General features: G+C 37.5%; 1 protein-coding gene across 1 annotated transcript in view; it reads right to left on the bottom strand.

Annotated features, from left to right (window-relative positions):
• The window catches only part of MACC1 (MET transcriptional regulator MACC1), a 226412-nt gene extending 219108 nt beyond the window's left edge, over positions 1-7304 (bottom strand). Inside the window, exon 1 of the mRNA XM_025873356.2 lies at positions 7254-7304. The gene's annotated coding sequence lies outside the window, so the exon portion shown is untranslated. The remainder of the gene's footprint in view (positions 1-7253) is intronic.
• Positions 7305-11427: the final 4123 nt, after the last annotated feature.

An 11427-nucleotide genomic window follows, 5' to 3' on the forward strand; every position in this document is an offset into this window, starting at 1 on the left:
TGAATGGAAGAGAGAGGGGCAGAGGGAGAGGAAGAAGCAGACTCTCCACTGAGCAGGGAGCTTGATGGGCGGGGCTTGATCCCAGGACCCTGGGATCATGACCTGAGCCAAAGGCAGATGCCTAACCAACTGAGCCACCCAGGCACCCCAACATGATTTTTAGGTGAGATTAAAATTTAAATTGGTGGACTTTAAGTAAAACAGATCGTTCTCCTAATGTCAATAAGTTGAAGGCTTGAATAGAACAAAACACCGTCCTCCCCCAAATAAAAGGTAATTCTGCCAGTGGACAGCCTTCAGACTTGAAATGCAACAGAGACTTTTTCTGGGTCTCCAGCCTGCAGACCCATCCTGCAGAATTTGGACTTACTGGCCTCCATAATCCCGTGAGCTAATCTCTTAAAATAAATCTCTTTCTGTACAGCAAGAAAAAGAAATATGTCTGTGTATATATACACCTGCTCTAGCACTGTGTCTGAAAGTAGCTGCAGCCCTGGTAAAATGATGCCTTTTCCACTTGTCCAGCTCCCACTGGGTCTCACTATAGTCTCCTTTGTTCCTTGGCCATAAGTGTGGTAATATTTCCCCTGTTACTAGTCTCTGATATCTTACCATCTTTTATTTCTTAACACTGCCCACACTTCGGAAAGCAGTCCTTTCATTAAGGCTGTTGTCTGTCAACTCAGGCTGCATCTTAAAATCAGCTTTGGGAAGCTTTGAAAAATCCCAATGGCCAGGCCACAAACCAGACCAACTAAAACAGAACCTCTAAGGGCAGGATACAGGCATCCGTATTTTTTAAAGCTCCCCAAGTGTTTCCAATGTACAGCCAAGGTTAAGAACTATTGCATCAACGTCTCTTTAGCTGAATGATTTGAGTGGAATTTGGTTTCCAGTCATAGCCCCAAACAATATGCTGTCATCATCTAATATCCCCTTCAATGATTTCCTCTCAAAGCTTAAAGAAAAAAATACATTTCTTGAAATCGTATGAGCATCTGTTACTTATATTTTTCATATAATTATTTCCTATGCTGCCAAGGGTTATTTCACTTTCAAGAGTATTTTATTTCTCTCCAAATGCGCAAGTCCTTTCATTTGTGTCTACTCAAAAACTGGTCTCCCAGCGACCATTCTCAGCCTTTTCTTAACCCCCTTCCCCCAACTTCTGGCAGAATAATCATTCTAAAATGTGTCTGATCATGTTGCATTAGGATGCAAATTTAAGATTTCTATCAATGAAAGTCCATGGACTATATAAATTGAAATGTCTTGGTTAGGCATTAAAACCTGTTTAAACCTATCAGAGTCTGGCATTCTCTTTTTTTAAAGTTTTTATTTAAATTCTAGTTAGTTAACATACAGGGTAGTACTGGTTTCAGGAGTAGAATTTAGTGATTCATCACTTATGTATAACACCCGGTGCTCCTCACAAGTGCCATCCTTAATACCCGTCACCCATTTATAATCTGGTATTCTTAATTCTCAACAATCTCCCCCCATTCTCTGCCCCACCATCCTACATTTTACCAAACTATTGTTTGCTTCATTGACTCCCCTTGTCCCTTTATGTCTCCTCTTCATATTAACTGAAATCATTTCTCCTGCCTGAAACCTCCTTCTGTTCTTCAGCAGCCAGACCTTTCAGTCCCTCAACACTCAACTCGGATGTTACCTTCTCAATGAAGACATCTCCAGTCCCTCTATCATGCTCAATAATGAGTATCTATCATTAACTCTCTTGAAATGAGTAGCTATTATTAACCCTCTTGAAGGCTTGGAGAGATTTCCCAAAAGAAAGGAACTGTATACTGGGACTAAAAAAAAGAGTGAAGGGGCAAGTGACAGGGAGATGAGGAAAAAAGGTTCAGCTGGCTTACACAAAACCCAAAGATGAGACAGCATCCATAGCACACATGGGATGAACTGCAAATACGTCTGTGTGGATAAACAAAGGAGATGGACGAACTACAGATCTTGTAAGGTGTTTTTGTTTTAATCTTAACAGCAATGAATTATGTAACTTTATAAACATCATTCACAGAGTCACAGAGATTAAATTAGAGGAGAGAAATATTAGAGACAGAGAGGCCACGAGGAGACTGTAACAGAAACCCAAAAGCTCCTCACTGGAGCTAGGTCAGTGGCAGTGAAAAAGAAAGCACATGCCTTCTCTATTATTTTTCTGTATAATTTTCTATATTATCTATTTTCTATATTATCTTTATGTATAAAAATTGTGTCTTTGTCACAAAGATCTGTTCAAACTCAGGGTAGAATCCAATACTTCTCACATTCTTTTGACTGATTTAAATATTATATGAAAATGTGCATACCTTTAAAAATTTAGTCAAATACCTCTAATGACATACACATAAACAAATAAATTACAATCAGCTATGGTATTGAAAGTCATTCATTCCTTTCTTTCTTCCAAAAGTCATCCTTTGCAACAGCTTTTTCTCATTCCACTATTTTTTTTTCTTTCTATTTGATAGCCTTGTTGGTCGTTTGAATATCTCTGTCTTTATAGGTATATGTGTAAGCCTTAAAAAACCTTTTGTCAGTGTATAAAAGACTTTTCATGAATACAGCAAAAAGTAAACATTATTAGAATGTTGATAACTAGGAACAAGGGTTGGATGTCCATTACTAGCTCTGCTTTTTGTCGTGTCAGAGAATATAATTTCACCAATAGTGGAACTTGGAGTTAGAACTCTATTAGAGAATTTTGCTTTATATATGGAAAATATATTTACTAAAAAAATTAAGAACTTCAGATTTCTATTTCAAAATAATTTGAGTGAGGATATTACATTATAGAGTGTCATACATACAGTAACATAAACCATAATGCCTTATGTATTGATTACTAACATGTCACATGATCATGTATAAAGCAAATGTCACCAGAGATTCTCACACAGAGACCCAAATGACTCTCATCCAAACCATTCGATGCTCTAAATTCTCCCTGTAACAGGTATTATTATCTTATTAGGGTCTACTTTTTTACTTTTCTGGTATCTACAAAAACTCACTCACAATGAGCATTCTGTGAGTCTAGTAACTTCAGTAGTTCATGAGGAAAGCAGTGTTATTATAGGACAGCTTTATTCCATCTCCTGTTGCCTCTACTTTGTTCTTACTCTCATCCCTCCTTTCTCTTAATTCAGTCCTCTGCTGGGGTACAGAATCTTATCTTTACATCACACACGATTCATGAACCCTTCGAAAGGCCAATATCCTACCTGTAAAAACTTACCTCATCTAAGAACTTATCAAGAGCTTTCCAAAGCCGTTAAAGCAGTTAAAAAGTGCTCTATCTTATCATGTGTGTAATACATGTAAATGCAGAAGACAATCTTACCTAATGGGGTCTGATATTTTACCCAGATCATAATCTGTTTAGTATTTGCCATTATCCATCATTTTCTATTACTACTTATCACTCATCTTAGATTTTAACAGCTTATCATCTTCCACAAGAAATGGATGACTTTAAGAAGAAAAACACTTTTTCTCTCTTCCAAGGAAGGAAAGGGGGATGAAATAGGGAACTTGGGGTGAAAAACAAAAGCCAACTATATGCTAGGTGACATCTGAGGCATTTTACAAATATTACCACATTCAATAAACTTTTTAATTGAAACTTCATGATAAAAAAAGTAAAGAAGGTATTATAATTTCTCTTTTTTCTGATGAGAATCCTGAGGCTGAAAGAGACCGAGTAACTTTCTCAAGGTCTCAATAGCTATTAAGTAGGATAGTTGAAGTCCACATTTATTCTGCTAAAATGTTGTGTTAAAGGTTAGAATAAATGTATGTTTTCTTTAACATCCTTTTTGTTACAGTTATGACATCACTCTTTAACCTAAATTCTTATCCTATTGCCCAAAATTGACCAAAGATTAAGCAAAGGGGATGTGCCTTAGTAAGAATTCAGGCTCATTACAACTGCATGGAAGAGAATTTCAGAAACACAAGGCTTGGGATATTACCTGTTTTTACTAGAGGTAGTTAGAGGAGGAAGAGTTAGATTTTTACCTTCTAAATCAGTCATTCCTTCATTGCTTTATCTGAATAACACCTGATTTCAAAGTCAGGATGAAATTCGAAACTAAACTTGGATCCTGTACTCTAACAAATGTCTGAGACCTTAACATATTTACCCAGACTTTTACCACTCACAGTCATGCCCCAGACAGAGGAAATGACTCATCTGTTTTTTAAAACTGGAAGTGTTAAAGTTAACATAAAATATTCCAAGACAAATTTTTTTAAATATATGTTATAGGAAGTAAGTATTTGTGTTTTTATAAGTCTAATCCATATGCAGGCCTTTAATTCTTGGGTACCTATGTAAAAATCAATAAAAGGTAGCCCATAATTGAAAAATAGATTATCAGGAGAAAGGAGCACCAACTATTGGGTTTAATTATACCTGTAAGTTTCATAGGAAATTTTAAAACAGTACTTTTTTTAAAATGTGCATGTATTACTCTACCTCCAAATGTAACAAAATTTCCAAATATGTGGAAATATCATGAGAAACCATGAAGTACTTTATTTGATTACAAATAACATCTGATGAATTGAAAATATGATGGTGCTAATTTTTCACTTAAAGACTTGAGTCTATACTAAGACTCAATTTGAAAGGGTCTACTGATTAAAAGGCAGACTACCCTCACCACGAGCATTCAACAGGGACAAGTCATCAAGGATGTGTACTATGTACCTAGTACATAGTATATAATATTTTTTAAAGATTTTATTTATTTATTTGAGAGTGAGAGAGAGAGTGAGAGGGAGTGGGATGAAGGGCTGAGGGAGAAGCAGGCTCCCCGATGAGCAGGGAGCCTGAGGCGGGACTTGATCCAGGGATTCCAGGATCATGACCTGAGCCAAAGGCAGACACCCAACTGACTGAGCCACCCAGGCACCCAATAGTATGTATTTTTGATATGATAAAGCACAGCATCTCAGAAGATAAAGAGAATTGCTTCAGATGTATGCCTCAAAGAGAAACTCAAAAGGAAAAGAAATCCATTTCAAAAGGAAGAAACAAAAAGTTTGAGGTCTTACTCCAAAAGAGAGATTTTGCTCTAAAATACTCCAAAAAAAGGAAAATGGCTGTGTGATATCCAAAAATGAAGGCATTCTAGACCTTGGATACCTTAATGCACGATACACATATATCACAAAGTTCCAATTCTAAGCCCCCATGCAAGAGGGAGGGATAATTCTGTGAGGGAGATGGTACATATACAAGACAACCTTTTACTGGAGGTGTGCTGATGCCAGCATCTAAGACACAAGGGTCCAGTGCTTGGCTGGATATAGTATTCCAGAGGTGCTCAGAGGTGAAAGCAGTAATATAAAGACCAAAAAAAATCTTGATGTTAAGCCCAAGACCAAAGTACAGCAGGAACCAAAGATATAACCTAAAGTTAATGCCTGGCAGAAGAAGAAGTATTTGAGCATATTGTAGGTACAGCAAAGCAGTGAGAAGGCAGGCTTTACAAATATGGCTGTTTTTACGGCTTTTTTTTATTGGCTGTGTAGTAGAGAATGTGAAGGTGTGTTGGGTATGACCTTAAAGTAATGGGATATTGCAAGATAATATGTCTAAATAAACTTTGTTGGACATTCAGTAATAATAGACAAGGCACTTATTCTCAGTTTTTATTTTCCTTTGCTTTGCTCTGGCTATTTTCCTGCAACTCTTATTTCTGTTAATAACACCACCACTCCCCTCTTTGAGAAACCCAAAAGCAAGAGAGTCATCTTGATTCTTCCCACTGCTGCTATGTTTAATATTTGTCTTTAAACAGACTTAGCATTCTTGGGGCATCTGGGTGGCTCAGTTGGTTAAGACTCTGACTCTTGGTTTCAGCTCAGGTCATGATCTCAGGGTGGTGAGATCCAGCCCTGTGGCAGGATCCACGCTCAACACAGAGTCTGCTTAAGATTCTCTCTCTCCTCCCTCCCTTCTGCCCCTCTCCCTGCTAATGCTCTCTCTCTCTCAGATAAATTAATTTAATCTTTAAAATAAATAAGTAAATAAATAGACAGGATTCTTTTAACTTAAATGTGTTTAAAAGGAAATTACATTATTCATTAAAAACTATTAGTTACTAAAAGTTACTAAAACCACCAGATACTAAAAAAGAAATATATTTTTGAAAATTCAATGAAAATTTTACTGTCATTGAATTTTAGCAGAAATCTCCTTTCTTAAAAGAACTGATTAGCAAATACCATTTAACACACAGATTAGTATCACCTTAAGACTTTCTCCTTAAAATTAATTAGAAGGATTAAAAGATAATTGAAAAGAAAATAATTTTTTTATTGTGTGGTGATTTAATTATGATTCAATGCTGCATCCTTGTACCAACAAAGGGTCATCCCACACTTTGGGAAGCACTGGACTATGGAATAAAAGCCAAACTCAACAGCCTGGTACAACATCATTCCTGAATACCTTTCAACCTCGCTTCCTGCCACCACATAAGCCACATATCCTCACTATATTTGGCTCCATTAATGTCCCCATTGTGTCTTCTGGGAATACTCTTATGCCTCCATCAAGAGTTTCAGATGTCAAGGCCTGAGAGACCTCCCAGGCACATTTCTCCTTAGCACTGACAAAGATTCTTCCTTGACCAAACTCTAGTCAGGTTCCTCTGAGTTCTCTTCTTAACTATGCTTCAACCCATAAAGATTTAAATAAGCACCAATATAGTTTCTAACAGCTCAAGCCTGCATCCGTAGGATGACCCTAGCCCCCTTAAAGTACCTGTCTAAGAAAACTCATGGTGGCCAAAAGAATTCACTGCTTCAGCCAACACGTGAAGACAGGGCCCCTGTCTCCCAGTCTCTTCAGGAGAGTAGGAGCTTAACTTTGATAAGCACCAGTTAGCAAAGTCAGATGAATTTCACATGGACCAAATCCTTCCTTCCCCCACTTTGTAATTTCCTTTTTACTTCCCTGAAAAATTCTATTGAGCCCTTGCTGCCTCCTTTCCCTACTGCCTCATCCTCCCTTTAAAACATCCCCCATCACCCATGCAGAAATCAAAGTTGAGTTCAACTCATACTGGACTCTTTTCCCTACTGCAATAGTTATTAGAGATTAAAAATCTGTCTTCACCCCTTTAACTAGTGTCTGCCTTTGCTTATCTTTGACAGCACTCCATATCTGCTTCTAATTCTCTACATTCTACGTACAGAACCATCCCCCTTACCCGCCATGCTGTGCTCCCTTTTGTACTCCAAGTGCCCAAATCAGTACTGTCTGGTGTCTCCTGTATTCGACATGGCAAATTTTTTTTTTACCAAGGTTAATAAATTAAAATGATAAAACTATGTGTTGTCAGATTGTTGCATTGTATATCTATTATGTGTGAAATAACTAAACAACTATCTTGTCACATAGATACCCAACCACAACTGCGGTGGTATTTTCGTGAGAGCAATGTGTAAGTTTAAATAACTGTGTACACCGAAAAAGGGAACCAAGTTATCTGACTAGTGTGAACAGGGCCATGTGGAGAATATCTAAGACATTGCTTATTTTTTGTTTCAACTTATAAACAATAAGAGGGACATCAACACTGCACAGTTTTACAGTTTAAAAATAATTTAAAAATCTTTATCAGCTTACTTTCCTTCTTTCTTAGCTTTATCAGTATCATTTTTGATCCCATTGTTTCCTTTAACCTCACATCTTCCTCTTTTGGATGTCTACTTCCTTTTAAAAGAACAATCGCCTATTACTTCTCATATCTTTTGTTTTATAGTAGTAATAGCACTTCTATAGCCATAGCATGGGGAATTTACATGCCAGCTGTAGGAGACACTGGGTTTTTACTTCAAAATTAGTTTTGTTTTGTCTGTTTCTAACTTACAGGTGAAAACGCTACTTCCCATAGGAGTCTATTTTATTCCATAAAATTAAATGAACCATTACCCCAAAGTGCAACAAGACACACACAGCATGACCACATTATTTCAGAAGGCTGAAGGGTTGCCAGTCCGTTGATCTCAGACTTCATGAACCACAGTGCAGCTCAAATTGGTTCCCTGCAGTAGCTTTGAGCTTCCGCCAAACAGCCACTGCAGAACTCCAAAAACCACAAGGTAAGGAGATGGCATCCAGGCACTTTTTTTAATACTGTTATTAACTCTTTTACTAAAGTTTATTTTGTTACTTTATTAAAGGGATTGAGGTCACATCAGACATTTTTCTTGCTTAAAGGTAACATGCAGGAATTGCTGGGATAACATAGTATTGAAAACATAAAACTAAATGCGGGGCCTATGTGAGCATCCTTCTTTTGCCAATGAATTACAAATGCTTCTTCTTTTGTGCAGTTGTGCTAACATTAAACAATAAGTATAGAATTCCTATTGTCATTGATTTTTGGCATCTCAAGTCTCTTTTTTGTTTTCAATTGCTACCTGTATCAGCATCATCCAGTTGCCTAAAACCATTCAGTCAATGCTCCACCCAGGAGCATTGGAGTCAATTTTAATGCAGCCGAGCAATATATCAAGAGCTCTATCCACAATCGTTAAATGAAGACTGAAATTAACCATGCATTCCTGGGCCCAGAATCCAGAATGGAGTGTCCTATGCATTCATGTACCCAGCAAACTAGAGCCACACTCCCACCCTATAATTCTGTTGCCCAATCTTCATTGCTGGATGCCGGTCCTTAAAGACATGCGCCACTCCTGAGGTTGTAACTGGTGTCCTAAGCTAAACAACCACTGGTTTAACAGGGGCCCTGCCCCCTGACTAAAATCTGGGCCAGCCCCTCACACCCTGTTCCTAAAACAGGCTGGAGCTCTGCTTCCAACCGAATGAGCTCTTTCCTTCCCTTACCTGGAGCAAAAAGAGTAGCACTGCCAGGACTTCCTATTGCCATATCCTCCCTTAACCCGATTCCAACCCCTTGTAAATCATTTCTGGCTCAGAAGCCCACATCCCTTACTCTCAGATACTGTAACTGAAAATGCTGGTCACTCATTCACTTTAGAAGCTTGATCCCAGCTCCTTTTTTCTTGCTTCTCTTGCCTTGACCTAAGGCCCAGCACACCTCATAGTAGGTGTGGTATATGGGATAAGACAATGTCAGTGTGTAAACAGTGCTCATCATATAAAGGAAATCTTGAAGGCATCATTTTTATTCAATGCAAATTGCCACCAGAATCATTCTTTTTGGTGGTTTCTATTTTTTAATGAAATTAAACCTTTGGATTTTTCCTAATGAGAAAACAGTATAGTTTCCTTAGAGTTTATTGTTCTAACATCTGATAAACCACATGATCAAGGTATTCCTTTATTTTTTTAAGATTTATTTATTTATTTTGAGAGAGTGAGAATGAGAGAGAGAGAGAGAGAGAGAGCACATGAGAGGAGGGAGGGCCGGAGGGAAAGGCAGGTTCCTTGCTGAGCAGGGAGCCCGATGCAGAACTCGATTCCGGGACTCCAGGATCATGACCTGAGCCGAAGGCAGTCGCTTAACCAACTGAGCCACCCAGGCACCCAAGGTATTCTTTTTGAAAGCCATAATATGTTAGGTGTTAGAGAGCCCAGAGAGTACTTGCATTAAGTAGTTAACTTTGTATTATGAGCTTGATTCTTTCTATAAAGCTTTCTGTACAATCTATATTTTGTACTACCCAGTTCCCATGGCAACATGTTTGTTCCCATGGAGAAACAAAAGTGAACACCTTAAAAGAGCTGAACTTGAAGATATAAAACCTCACTCAATGGATAGTTTGCTCAGAGGCTATTCAAGAATAAAAACAAAAAGACAGAAAAGCAGAAAATATATCTAGGTTTCAAATTCCAGCTCAAAACTAAGAAACGACTTCCAATTTCTTTAGACCTGCCAAGTAACAAATCATTCTTGGTGTGTCCTTAACAGCAACTTTAAACTGACTGTTTTTCCCTAAAAGCAATTTTTAAACTCTCTACTTAGACAAAGAGCCTTTTAAATGGTGATTTGATGGTTTGTTTTATTTTAGCAATTTGGTCCTCATAGTTGCAACTAGCATTTGCATATTTCAAGAATATTTGAATTTTCATGAAACTGCCTAAATTTGGCCAAACCGATTTGAGAAAAAACCAAAACAACACTATACATTAAAGCAATGAGAATGTAAGCAAATGAGCATAATGTTATTTTTTAATAAAAACAAATACTTTTTTTTTTTAATGTCCAAAATTTTCCTAGCCTACCTATGGTTCAGTATGTGTCATTTCAATAGAGCCTGCAAACTGCAGATGGATGGAAATTTGGCTGCTTTGGTTGAATTATAAAGGGAAGCTGGTAGCCTTAGTTAGGCTCATACTACTATGCCAAATTCCTAACACCATTACAACAGGACTTTGAATGATACCAGTAAAATAATTCACACCCATTTGCAAGCTCCTTTCAAGTGGCATAAACTCTACTTGTAAAAGACAAAGAAAAATCACTTGGCTCCAGTGGCTCTTTGCTCTGCAGCCTCCCACCCTCCTGTCCGCCTACCCCCTTTTATAATCTAGACACTGCTTCCTTTCCATTTGTATCCTACTTGTTTGTCTGCTGTTCTTCAGCCCTTTTTGTGCCTTTTTTTTTTTTTTTTAAATCTTTAAGCCTCGACCTCCTTTTTCCCATCCTATTCTGCTATTTCTACTCTACAGTACCATTACTTTTTTCCCTGGCTTCACTCTTGTTTCTTAGCCCCCTCTCTCTCTTCAATCTTTAGCTTTTTAGGTATTATGGTTATTTTTAGTCTCTTCCCTGCCTTTAGTTTTTCATTCTTGCCACCTTTTCTTACTCTCTTTGTACTCCCTCTTCTAGAAGTTTGTGTGTTTTGCTCTTTTTAAGTTATTATGTATTGTTCCTTGATGAATCCTTTTCTCTCCTTCCAAGTATTACTTTTTCCTGATTGTTTGAATCCCAGTCCCACTGACTTTATGCAAAACATTACAATTGAAGCAATTTAAAGTATTTCTTTGATATCATAAAAGTGAGAAGAAAAATTAGCCCCAGAAAATAGCATCTTAAACAGTAGACTGCTTTTTTTTTCTCTTTGTCCCCTCCTTAAGTTCACAGTGAATAGAATCAATGAGATTTGTCATCTGCTATGTTTGTATAGATCTGGAATTATTCACTCTAATCATGGAGTGAGGAGCAGGACTCTGAAATCAGCAAGTCCAGCATGCTGAGTTGTTGCCACTCAAGATAAAATAACTTTTGTACATCATGTGGTCGACTGACAAGAAGAAAAAAGATGTGGCTCAGAATTAATTGTAGGTTTTGAAGCAATAGTTACAGGAAACAAGACACAAAGGTTTTTCTCCTACTTATATTCGTATGGTGCTGGGGGTAAAGGCATTTGGGCACTTCCATCATTTTATAT

This window comes from Callorhinus ursinus, unplaced genomic scaffold, assembly GCF_003265705.2.
Source record: "Callorhinus ursinus isolate GAN/ISIS: 27379988/994484 unplaced genomic scaffold, GSC_fseal_2.0 scaffold12, whole genome shotgun sequence".
Lineage (NCBI taxonomy): Eukaryota > Metazoa > Chordata > Mammalia > Carnivora > Otariidae > Callorhinus > Callorhinus ursinus.